The 10,961-nt window shown below is 36.3% G+C and overlaps 1 pseudogene; it reads left to right on the top strand.

Moving 5' to 3' along the window:
* The first annotated feature begins 269 nt into the window (after nucleotides 1-269).
* LOC125614388 overlaps nucleotides 270-10,961 on the top strand; it is a 121,874-nt pseudogene continuing 111,182 nt past the window's right edge.

The raw sequence follows: 10,961 nt of genomic DNA, 5'->3' as shown, positions 1-10,961 counted from the left end.
CACTCTCTCTTAAAAAAAATAGAAAAAAAAAATCTGGGTATACAAGTTCTTAGGCTCATTTCATCTGAATTAGTGATGGTGATGATACTGATAACAGACTGACAGATATTGGACACTCATTAAGTGCCAGGCATTGAATTAAGCATTTTATACAAGTTAGTTCATTTGCTTCTCATAACATTTTGGTGAAGATATTTTTATTCACTCTATGTTATAAAAAGATGGAGTTTTAGAGATAAAGCCACTATCCCAAGTTACACAGCCAAAAAATGGAAAAGCTGTGGAGTAAGAGTAACTGTCCTGACAACGTGGTGGGATACTGGGGCCTAAGAAGACAGCAAGCTACCAGGCCATGCCGTATAATGGGATTTGGCCCAGAATCTTTTGAAACACTGATATTCGATATGAATATTCACATTGCTCCAAGCCAAGCACAGTGCCACATTCCTGTTACTCCAGCTACTCCAGAGACTGAGGTAGGAGGATTGAAAAAAACAGCATGCACAACTCAGTGAGACCCTGTCTCAAAATATGAAATCAAAAAAGAGTTGTGGATGTAGCTCAGTGGCAGAGTGCTTGCTTAGTATATTCAAGGTCCTGGGTTCAACCCACAGTACCAAAAAGTATTTTTTACATTGCTCCCAATTCTACACTATAGCCTGTCCTGGAAAAGTAAGTCTTAGGGCATGTATGCCTTACTTGGTGGATATGTTAATAGTCAAGAAGTGTTTGGTGAATGAATGAATGAATGAATGACATCTATCTAATCAGTAGTTTTCAATTTTTCTCTTCTGTGGCTTCATTTCTCTGATGAATTGAATTCTTTCATGAGTTTTGAATGCACTAACATTTTTAATAAAGGTAACAAATAAAGAAATGATTTATTTGTGCATCCAAAAATAGGATGTGCAAAAATATCTAAATGGAAATGGCTTTCCCCGGGCTCTCATTGTGTCAGAAAGTGGGAGTACATTGTGAGGACCAAACATCTAAGGAGGGAAAAAATTTTAAGAATGCCAAGAGGAATGATGGAAGAGAGAGCTAAAAGGGAACCAGTATTTACTAAGTGCCAATATAAGCTTTTATATACTCTAACCCAGGTCATTCTTGTGTTATCTGAGGAGGCATTATATTGCATTACTCAAGAGGCAGCATTATCATCTCTATTTTATAAATAAGAAAACTGAGACTCAGAAATTACTTGCCCAGATTCACACATAGGAAGTCATGGAGTTAGGGTTCCATTTCTTCTGAACACTTTCTAGAACACGCACTGACTCTTCAAATAGAGAGTTGAAAACAGAAAAGCATTTTAATTGAGTGAGGAAAAGAAAAGATTTCTGACTTTGAAAGAAACATATATGGAAAAAAAGTTTTTTTCATTATTTTTTATTTAAAAAATAATTTTTGGTACTGTGGGTTGGACCCAGGACCTTGCATATACTAAGCAAGCACTCTGCCACTGAGCTACATCCACAACTCTTTTTGATTTCATATTTTGAGACAGGGTCTCACTGAGTTGCGCAAGCTGAGGAAAAGCCCAAACCAAGAAAAATGTGACTCCAGGATGCAGAAATACAGGGTTTGAAGGACTGAGATAATCTTTATGACAGCAAAGACTAGACTCGAATTCTCTGTTACTGGTATTTCCTCACTTGGTAATTGTAGCAACTCAACCTGGAGCAAAAGAGTGACCGCTGTAGCCAGGAAGACAAACCAGAGCAAGCCATGCAGGATGGTGGGGTGGGGGTGGAGGGAAGGACATTTCCCCAAGGCTACACTTCTCAGAGACCTTTCCCCAGGCATTGAATGGCAGAAGGGAACGGCAGGCTTGCTTCCAGCTCACAATATTTACACTCTGATCCCTCTTGACTTTATTCCTGATATTCTGGTCTTGAATATACAGCTTGAATATACAATTAGTTTTTTGGAGCCTTTCAGCTTTCAGTTTTCTTTTTTAACAAAACAGATGTTTACTTTCTCACAGTTCTGGAGGCTAAAGTCAAAGATCAAGGTGTGGGAGGATTGGTTTCTCCTCAGGCCTCTCTCCTTAGCTTATAGATAGCTGTCTTCTTCCTATGTCTTCACATGGTCTTTCTTCTGTGTATCTCTTCCAGTCTTCCTGTCAGAATTGTAGTAAGTCATTCAAGTCAAATATAAACCTAGAAAAGCAAACTGTTCCTTCTATCTCAAATACCCATTTCACTTGTATTTTTCTAGGTCTTCCAAGAAACATGTCAAGACTGGATTAAACATGGAAAGATATTATTAGGGGAAATGCCCTTGTGATAGAAAATAGGGAGGGAGCCATGATGGGAGTCTAATCCTGGGAAGGAGAGGAGAGGAGGAAGACAAGCTGAGTGGAAGCCTCCTGCAATCCTTGAGCCAATGCTGGCCAATAAATGAGTCCATGTGTATCCCAGGAATTAATCTTTCTTAGTTTCTCCACAGTAGTCAGTCACAGGAAGGGACAGTACATGGGAAGTGCCATAATACAGCCACTAAGGCCCTCAGTAAATTACACTCCCTACTTTAGGGGGGCTCCCAGCATACTTTAGTGGCCCACACATAACCACTGCCTCCTCTATCATTTCTACTTCTACAAATCTCAGCTCAAGCATTACTATCTCAAGGAAGCCTTTCTTGATCCCAATCCTCCATCCCCAATTGAAGCAAATTTATTTTTTACATGCTCTCATAAAACCATGATCCTTTCTTTCAGAAAACTTATCTCAATTTGTATTTACATCTTCATTGCTATGATTATTAGATTAATAACTATGTATCTTGCTAAATTTTAAACCCCATGAGAGCAGATACTATGACTGTCTTATTTTACTGCTTTATCCTCAGTTCCTATCACAGCGACTAATGAATATAATAATATAATACGGCTCTCAATGAATATAATATGTTGAATAAATGGATGTGAATTAATAAATATCAATGAAAAAATCTAAGTTAAATAATCAGTTATATTCCCCAACTTACTGGAAACTATATAAGGCCCATGACTAGGATAAGGGAGATATAGCTTTAAGAGATAGGAGCAAATATGTAGGTTTATTACCAAATCTAAGTCTTTTCTTTCACTGCTTGAAAAGGGGCCCAGTGAATTGAGGACCAGTTATTGAGGCAATGAAAAATATTTATTCAGTAAGCTAGCAAAACCAAGATGGTGGACTAGAATTCTAAAGACAAAACAGTTTAACTCAGCATAAGTTTTAAGCTCCTTTTATCCTTAGGCAAATGGGAAAGAAGAGTAGGGCTTAGGCTGGAGCAGGACTGATGACTGGAGGCTTCTAGGTGCTGCTCCTAAGGTCTGGAATGGGACATTGTGAAACCTGGTGGCTGGTACAGATGTAATCATAAGGTCATGATGCCTGTGTAAATTTTGAAAACATCTTAGTTATCCTTATCTTGGTGTCTTAAAGTGGGAGGAGAGAGATTAGGAAACTTTTGGGTACATCTATCTTCTACTGCCAGTTCTGGACAAACATTCCCTAAATGACTCACATGTCTATGTGCAGAGTTGAGAAGAAACAATCTGACCTAAAAGCTAAGGTAGCAAAGGAAGCAGACATAATATGAAGGCAGAAATGTCAAGCTATTCACCCTATTTTTGTCATCCAGCAGACACCTGCACAGACCAAAGTGAAGAGTCAGTGCTTTTGACAAAAGTGGCTTTCAAGTGTCTGAAAAATAACCTAGGTAACCATTAGCATCATAACCCACCTCCCAGAGAGGTAATCTATAGCAAAGCACGTGGAAGATTAATCATATATTTCTCAGCCACATGACCTCCAAAATCAGTGAGTTTTAAAGTCAACTAAAAGCAAGTAATTAAAAGCAAGTGAAACTAGAGGGTTTACTCGTTTTTTTTTTCTTGGTTTCAGGTTTAAGATAAAATGGAGACAGAAGATTCTCAAACTGACATGAGTAAATACAAGCTGTGGCTGACACCTGCTAGGCCTAACTGCCTGAGAATCATGCCAGAGACATTACAGTAAGAAAGAAAAGAATGGATGTGCTTGGGGAGAGAAAGGATCATGAACATAAACCAAATGATCATCCCTTAACTAGATAAATCAGGTTAATCAAAGAAACATGGAATCATAACTGCAGCAGACACAAAAGGAGCCAAAGGAGTGGAAACCATAGCAAGGCAGGAAAACCACCAACATGAAATATCCCAGAGGAGTTATCCAGAGAAAGCCATCTCGTGTCAAGGACTGTGGATCTTGGCCATGTTTTTATCTTGAGTCTTCCCCAGTAGTCCCTGTAGTCTTAAAGGAACCACATTCTCTGGAGATAAGGGCTCAGATTATGGGGTGTCAGTCATTGCCTAACATCATAATGTTTATAGTTCTATAGTCCTCTAGGACCACATGAAATTTCAGTTTTCTGAGCCTCAGCTTTCTCCTCTCAAAAATGGAGACAAAATATAACGTCGTAGAATTACTAGATTAGGATTAGAGAATAATATGAGATAAATTGTAATATTATGTATCAGAGTCTAATGAGAATCCTTGAAAACTTTTAGTAATTGTATGTCAAAAATAAGAGAAAATAAAAATTAAAACAAAATCTTCCCATTGATTCCACAGATGGGAAAAAATGGCTTCAAACACACAATACACACAAAATCTATACAAAGTCCAAGATATTTTGGAAAGCCTTTGGAAAATTGAAAATTCCATGACTAGTTGGCTTAGTAATTGGGCTGTAGGTCAGATGACATAAAATCATAGAATTCTAGGATTTTTGAGCTTAGCATAAGGTCCTTGAAGGCAAGTTCAGTTTGCTTAGAGGATGGTAGGGGAAAATATTTTATTGTCAAGATTCCAAGTATTCACACATCTTAGATTTTTTTAAGTGGTACTTTGGAAGACCATTACTAGAATTCATTGTCTTCTTCATAGCTAGAGAAAAATGTGAATTTAGCCCACAGACAATTGTAACAGGGATAAAGCTAATTTCAGCCTGAGACTAGGGTATCAATTCATGCAAAATTTTTAGAAAAGTCATAGTGTGACATTGGGATAATTAGTCATCCAAAGCTGTTAAAAATCACATTAACATTTAATCTGTTCTGATTTCTGATTGTAGTTCAGTGGTTGTGTGACCCTAAAAGTAAAGAGTCTTGTTCTTTTTTTGTCTCTTTTACTAATCATTAATGGAGGGCACTAATCTGCTTAATGTTTCCATCTCTTTTTCTTCATCTATAAAATTTGGGCTACATGTAATTAACTGTGTACAAAACCATTTTTACTTCATCAGTTGAAGCCATATTTTTTTGTTAAAAACACATTAACTCTAAGGATGAACTTCAACTGAATTGATAATTATTTTTTTGGAGCTTAGTACAGTGGGAATATAAATAGGAATAAAATAAAGTGTCTATTCTAAAATGTTGATTCCCACACACTAGTCCACTGATTTAGACCAGTCCATGACAATGTTTTCACAAGTCCATGGCAAAATTTAAAGAAAAACAAAAAGGATAATGAAGAAAATATTTCATGATTCTAAATTTATATTCAATTTAAAAGACCTTCCTTTATTAAAAGTTTATTATGAGATTTTCCTCTCCACTTTCTGTGACACTGAAATGTTATTTATTTTATTATGGCAGCTGTCTCTTTTTAACATCCTCACTTAGTTAAAAAAAAAGGCAACTCCAGGTCAGTCCACATATTTCTGTTAATTTTGTTGGTCTGTTAACTCAAAATGTATGGGAACTACTAAATCACTTACCACCTACTTAAGTAAAATGATTAATCCAGTTTATGGCTTAGTCAAGAAAAATGCTTACATTTATTATTTAGAAGTTTCTGTTCTGGGAATTGTTTGTATTTATAATTAGAAGTTCCAAAAAAAGAAAACAGATTTTAAGTACAAGCTACTGCTAAAAACAAAAGGAACAAAGCCAATAACAACCAAATGGTGCCTGGCACATAGAAGACCCTCAATAAATATTTGTTGAATAAATAAATAAATTATCAGATGAAACAAATACAGTTAAGTAACACTTAGTCAGTAGCTGCTTTTTAAAAATATCCTGATGAGCAAAAGGGAATTTCTACTCTTTGACAAAATAACACAGAAAATGGCTTCTTTTCAATTAAAGATAACTCCTGAATAGTACACCTTCAGCCTAAGAAAGGCCGGTAATTCATTTTTCCCTCTTGCCAAAGGAAATGAAGAGGACAAAGAAGACTGAAAACACTTTGGAAATTATTTAGACTCATCAAAGGACAGAGACAAGAAATCATTCAACCTATTCCCTTCAATCTAGATAAGAATATAGGCTCAGAGAAACTTGCCCAAGTTACACATGCTTTGGAGTTTGGAAGGTGAGAACAAAACCCCAGATGCTGCTGTCATCTAGCAACAGCATACACTAATTGCAGGTGAGGGGAGGAAATATTAGGCATTGTTTGAAAGATCTCTTGAATATTCAAGCTATAAATTCTAAAGTTTACATATACTTTCAAAGTACAGAGGAAACAGAGACATAGAGAGAGGAAACATTCAAAGGAGAATTTATTGAGGAAGAAGTGTTATTCTGAGAGTAGTAGGTTGCAGACGAGCAAGGGTCCAGAGACTTGAATACGAAGTACAGTGAACCCACCAAAACCACAGGTTGAATTAAGTTGACTGTGAAAATATTTTTTTAAAGTGGACTTGTTCTGAACATAGTCTTTCTTTTCCTTTTCATTATCCCCTAAACAATAATACAGTACAAGAGAACATTTACATTGTATTTGACATTCCAAGGAATCTAGAGATTATTCAAAATACATAGGAGGTTGTGTATAGATTATGTACAAATACTACATCATTTTATACAAGGAACTTCAGCACCCTTAGATTTCAGTATCCATACTAGAATCAATCCCCAACAGATATACAGGGACAACTATATTGGGGGCATTTTTTAGTTAGCTTTTTCATCATTGTGACCAAAAGATCTGACAAAAATTACATAAAGGAGGGAAAATTTATTTGGGGTTCATGGTTTCTGAGGTCTCAGTCCATAGATGACCAACTCCATTGTTCTGGGCCTAAGATGAGGAGAACATAATGATGGAAAGGGGTGGAGAAAGAAAGCAGCTCAGGACATGACAATCTGGAAGCACAGAGAGTTCTGCTCATCATAAATGAAATATAAACCCCAAAGGCATGTGCCCAGTGACCTGCCTCCTCCAATCACACCCTACCTGCCTATAGTTACCACACAATTAATCCATATCAGTGGATTAATCCACTGGTTAGGTTAGGGCTCTCATAACCTAATAATGTCACCTTTGAAAATTCTTGCATTGTCTAACACATGAGCTTTTGGAGGATACCTCCTATCTATAACAGCCATGTTGGGGAACAGTGGATACATCTCCTGCTTTAAGGTTTTTCCTTTCATAGCATTCATCAACCCCACATTAGCAAAGAGCTCTTACTATTGTCCTGCCACTAAGAAATGGAAATAGACTTGCTCAACTGAAAAATCACATTAAAAATAATATCCATGCTGGGTGTGGTGGCACATGCCTATAATCTCAGCTACTCAGGAGGCTGAGGCAGGAGGATTGCAAGTTCGAGGCCTGGGAAACTTATTAAGACCCTGTCTCAAAACAAAAATAAAAAGGGTTGAGGTAGCTCAGTGGGGGTTTAATCCCCAGTACTGAAAAAAAAATTATTTCCATGATATCACAAAGATACACTAACAAAATACAAAATAGTGTATGCAAAAGAACATTTGAAACAGTGTTATTTGTATTAGCAAAGGACTGGAAACAACCCAGATGTCCATCAATACAGGACTAGTTGTATTATGGCACATCCACACAACGGGCACTATATAGCTGTTAAAAATGAAAGAATGAGAAAGGTTTCTATGTACTCATATGGCATGTCTCCAAGATCTCTTATGAGAGGAAAAAAAGGTAAAACACTCTTTATAATATACCATCTTTTGAACAGCCTGCTATAAGGGGAAACACATGCATACACCTACTTATACACATTTGCTTATACTTTCAAAACAAACTAAGGATTATCAAGATAATAACTATCAGGGTAGTTGTCCATATCAGGAGGAGATAAAGTGCAGAGAAAAGGGATGGCCTTGAGGCTTTTTTATACACATTTTGTTATATAGTATGATGTTGAAACAAAATGAAGCAAAAAGAAAAAAATTCCTAACAATAGTAAACTGATAAAAATAAAACTGATTTTATACTAAATTGGTGACAAATCCACCTAGAACAAAGAATTATTTCAACTCGAATTTAAAACACAGAATTTTGATTTTATATACTTTATTAGACATATACTCAAAACACAGAGAACCACAAAGAAATTTTAAACTGTATGTAGCAGTTTTATTGCTAATGGTCATATTATCATTTGTATTTTGGAAATATTTTAAGTAACTATGTTAATGTTATCAAGAATAAGAATGTTGAAACTAAGAGAACAGAGGTATAAGTATACATTCAAAAAAGTTAAGAAAAAAAGCCCTATAATCTTAAATTTGAATTGGAAATATCACTACAAACTTTTTTTTCCCCATTCTTTTAACAAAAAGCAATTAGTACTTCTAATATGTAGGCTCAATGAATACCTAATAGTAATGACCACCTCTGGCATAAATATTGTAATCTCTGAATACCATTCCCAACTAAACAAAACCAGATATTCCTTAGAAAAATAGCTGACTCCAGTCTAGGGCAAGGAATGTACTAGATGAGCCAGAAATGTCTTCTTGTTCTAGAAAGCAAATAAGTTACCAGCAACTACTGTGGTCATGTCAACAGGCCTCAAGAAACAATTTGAAAAGGATAATTTGGGTATCAAAGTTAAAAATCACTGACACTCATTGAAATTCATAAAATACATAAAAATCTACAAATTTATAATGCTAATATGAACACATAAGACACTATTCAAGTTTATTAGGACACAAATCATCTAGAAAATTGTTAAGTAAAAGGCAGCAATCAACTACTTGTCTTGCTTTTCTCATAAGAACTGTATTTCAGAATAGCCGTATAGCTAATGAGGGATATTTATTCTTTACCAAAGAATTACAGGTTATAAAAGCAGAAGAAATGACAGGATTGGAAAATCACCAATCTCCAACCCCTAAGGAAATAACAAATTTAGGCAATGATCATCACTGGATACTTAAGTCATTAGATTAAAGGTCAATGGGACATTTTCTGATACAAGAATCAGGTTGATATCACCTGGACCCCACTGATCAATCTTAACATTATAAAAAGTGAGACACCCAGACTTTATAAGCTTCCTGATGTGAGGCAATAAGGAATAAATACCACTACCCAGGAGGGATTCTTGCCATAAAAATTAACCTGAATCTAATCAAAATCTCTAGAAAAAAGGATGATAATCATGAAAGCAGAGTTTTATTTGTATTTGATGAAGGAATATAAGAACAAAACAATTCTCAAAGTTGGGCCCATTTGACAGCCCCCAAACCCACTCCTGCAGCTCAGTGTGCCCCAAATTCTGGAACAAATTCTTTTGAGAAATTAAGAGCCTAGTTTTTATAACTCAGGTGACAGCATGTGGTCAACCTGCTGGTTGCCCTGCTATTAACATCATGTGTTTACCCCAGATTCAATTAGTAGTTGTCAGTTTGGTCCCCATATCTGAGTTCCTATTTGGTTAATTTGCCCACTGTGTCAGTTTCTCAGAGACAGGGGGTTTGCCTTGCTTTTACCAGACTAGGACTCTGACCTTGTTCCCAGCTCTGTGGCTGAGTCCCTGTCTCTAACAACCCTACTTGCATCCTTGGGTCTTTCTCACACCTTGGCTGCCTGTTTTTAATTTCTTGCCATCTTACTGAGGATTTCTTTCTTTCTTCCATTTTTATTTATTTATTTGTTTGTTTGTTTGTGTGTTTGTTTTTGGTACTGAGGATTGAACTCAGAGACACTCAACCACTGAGCCACATTCCCAGCCCTATTTTGTATTTTTTATTTAGAGACAGGGTCTCACTGAGCGCCTGGCAGTTGCTGAGCCTAGCTTTGAACTCACTATCCTCCGTCCTCAGCCTCCCAAGCTGCTGGGATTATAGGCATGAACCACCTGGATCTTTTATTTTATTTTATTTTATTAATATTTATTTTTTAGTTGTAGTTGGACACAATACCTTTATTTTATTTATTTATTTTTATGTGGTGCTAAGGATCAAACCCAGGGCCTCACACATGCTAGGTGAGTGTTCTACCTCTGAGCCACAACCCCAGCCTCTCTTTTATTTTTTTATGGAGGGCATGAACCGAATGCCTTACACATACTAGGTGAGCACTTTACCACTGAAATACATCCCAGCCCCTTCTGAGTATTTCTTAACTAAAATCTCGTGTCAATTTGACCCCATTATTAAGACTTAGATTAAATGTCATGCCATATTTGTTAATTCATGAAATCTAAAGGCAGGTTGGTGACATTATTCTTGTTTTAAAACAGAATGAAAACAGCCTGTGAAACATTTATTTCTAGCCCTATATCACATAAGAATTCTCATTCTATGTTCCTTAAATGAGGAAGAGTAGACTCAGCATAAATTCTGTTGCAAGTTAGTTGGAAAATGATCCCATTCTCTCCAAGCCTTGAGTTCCTCCCCTTCCTCTTCTCTGTCACTTCTGTGCCCTCCCAAACATCTGTTCTTTCTTCATTCCACTCTGCCTGTCCTCTGATGAGAATGTTTTTTCCTCTTCCTTTAACAGCTTCAGCAGCCATATCAGTCTCCCAGAGGCTTCTTTGATTACATGGTTACACTCTTCTATGTTGTAATGCTTTTTATTTTTAAGGAAAACCACACAGATGTGTGGCTTAATAAATTCATGTAGTAACATTCTTTTTTTTAAACTAGGAATTGAACTCAAGAGCACTCTACCACAGAGTTATACCCACAATCCTTTATCATT

The sequence above is a fragment of the Marmota marmota genome, unplaced genomic scaffold (assembly GCF_001458135.2).
Source record: "Marmota marmota marmota unplaced genomic scaffold, marMar, whole genome shotgun sequence".
Lineage (NCBI taxonomy): Eukaryota > Metazoa > Chordata > Mammalia > Rodentia > Sciuridae > Marmota > Marmota marmota.
The sequence above is the reverse complement of the archived record's forward strand: the minus strand, read 5'-3'. Positions and strand labels throughout refer to the sequence as shown.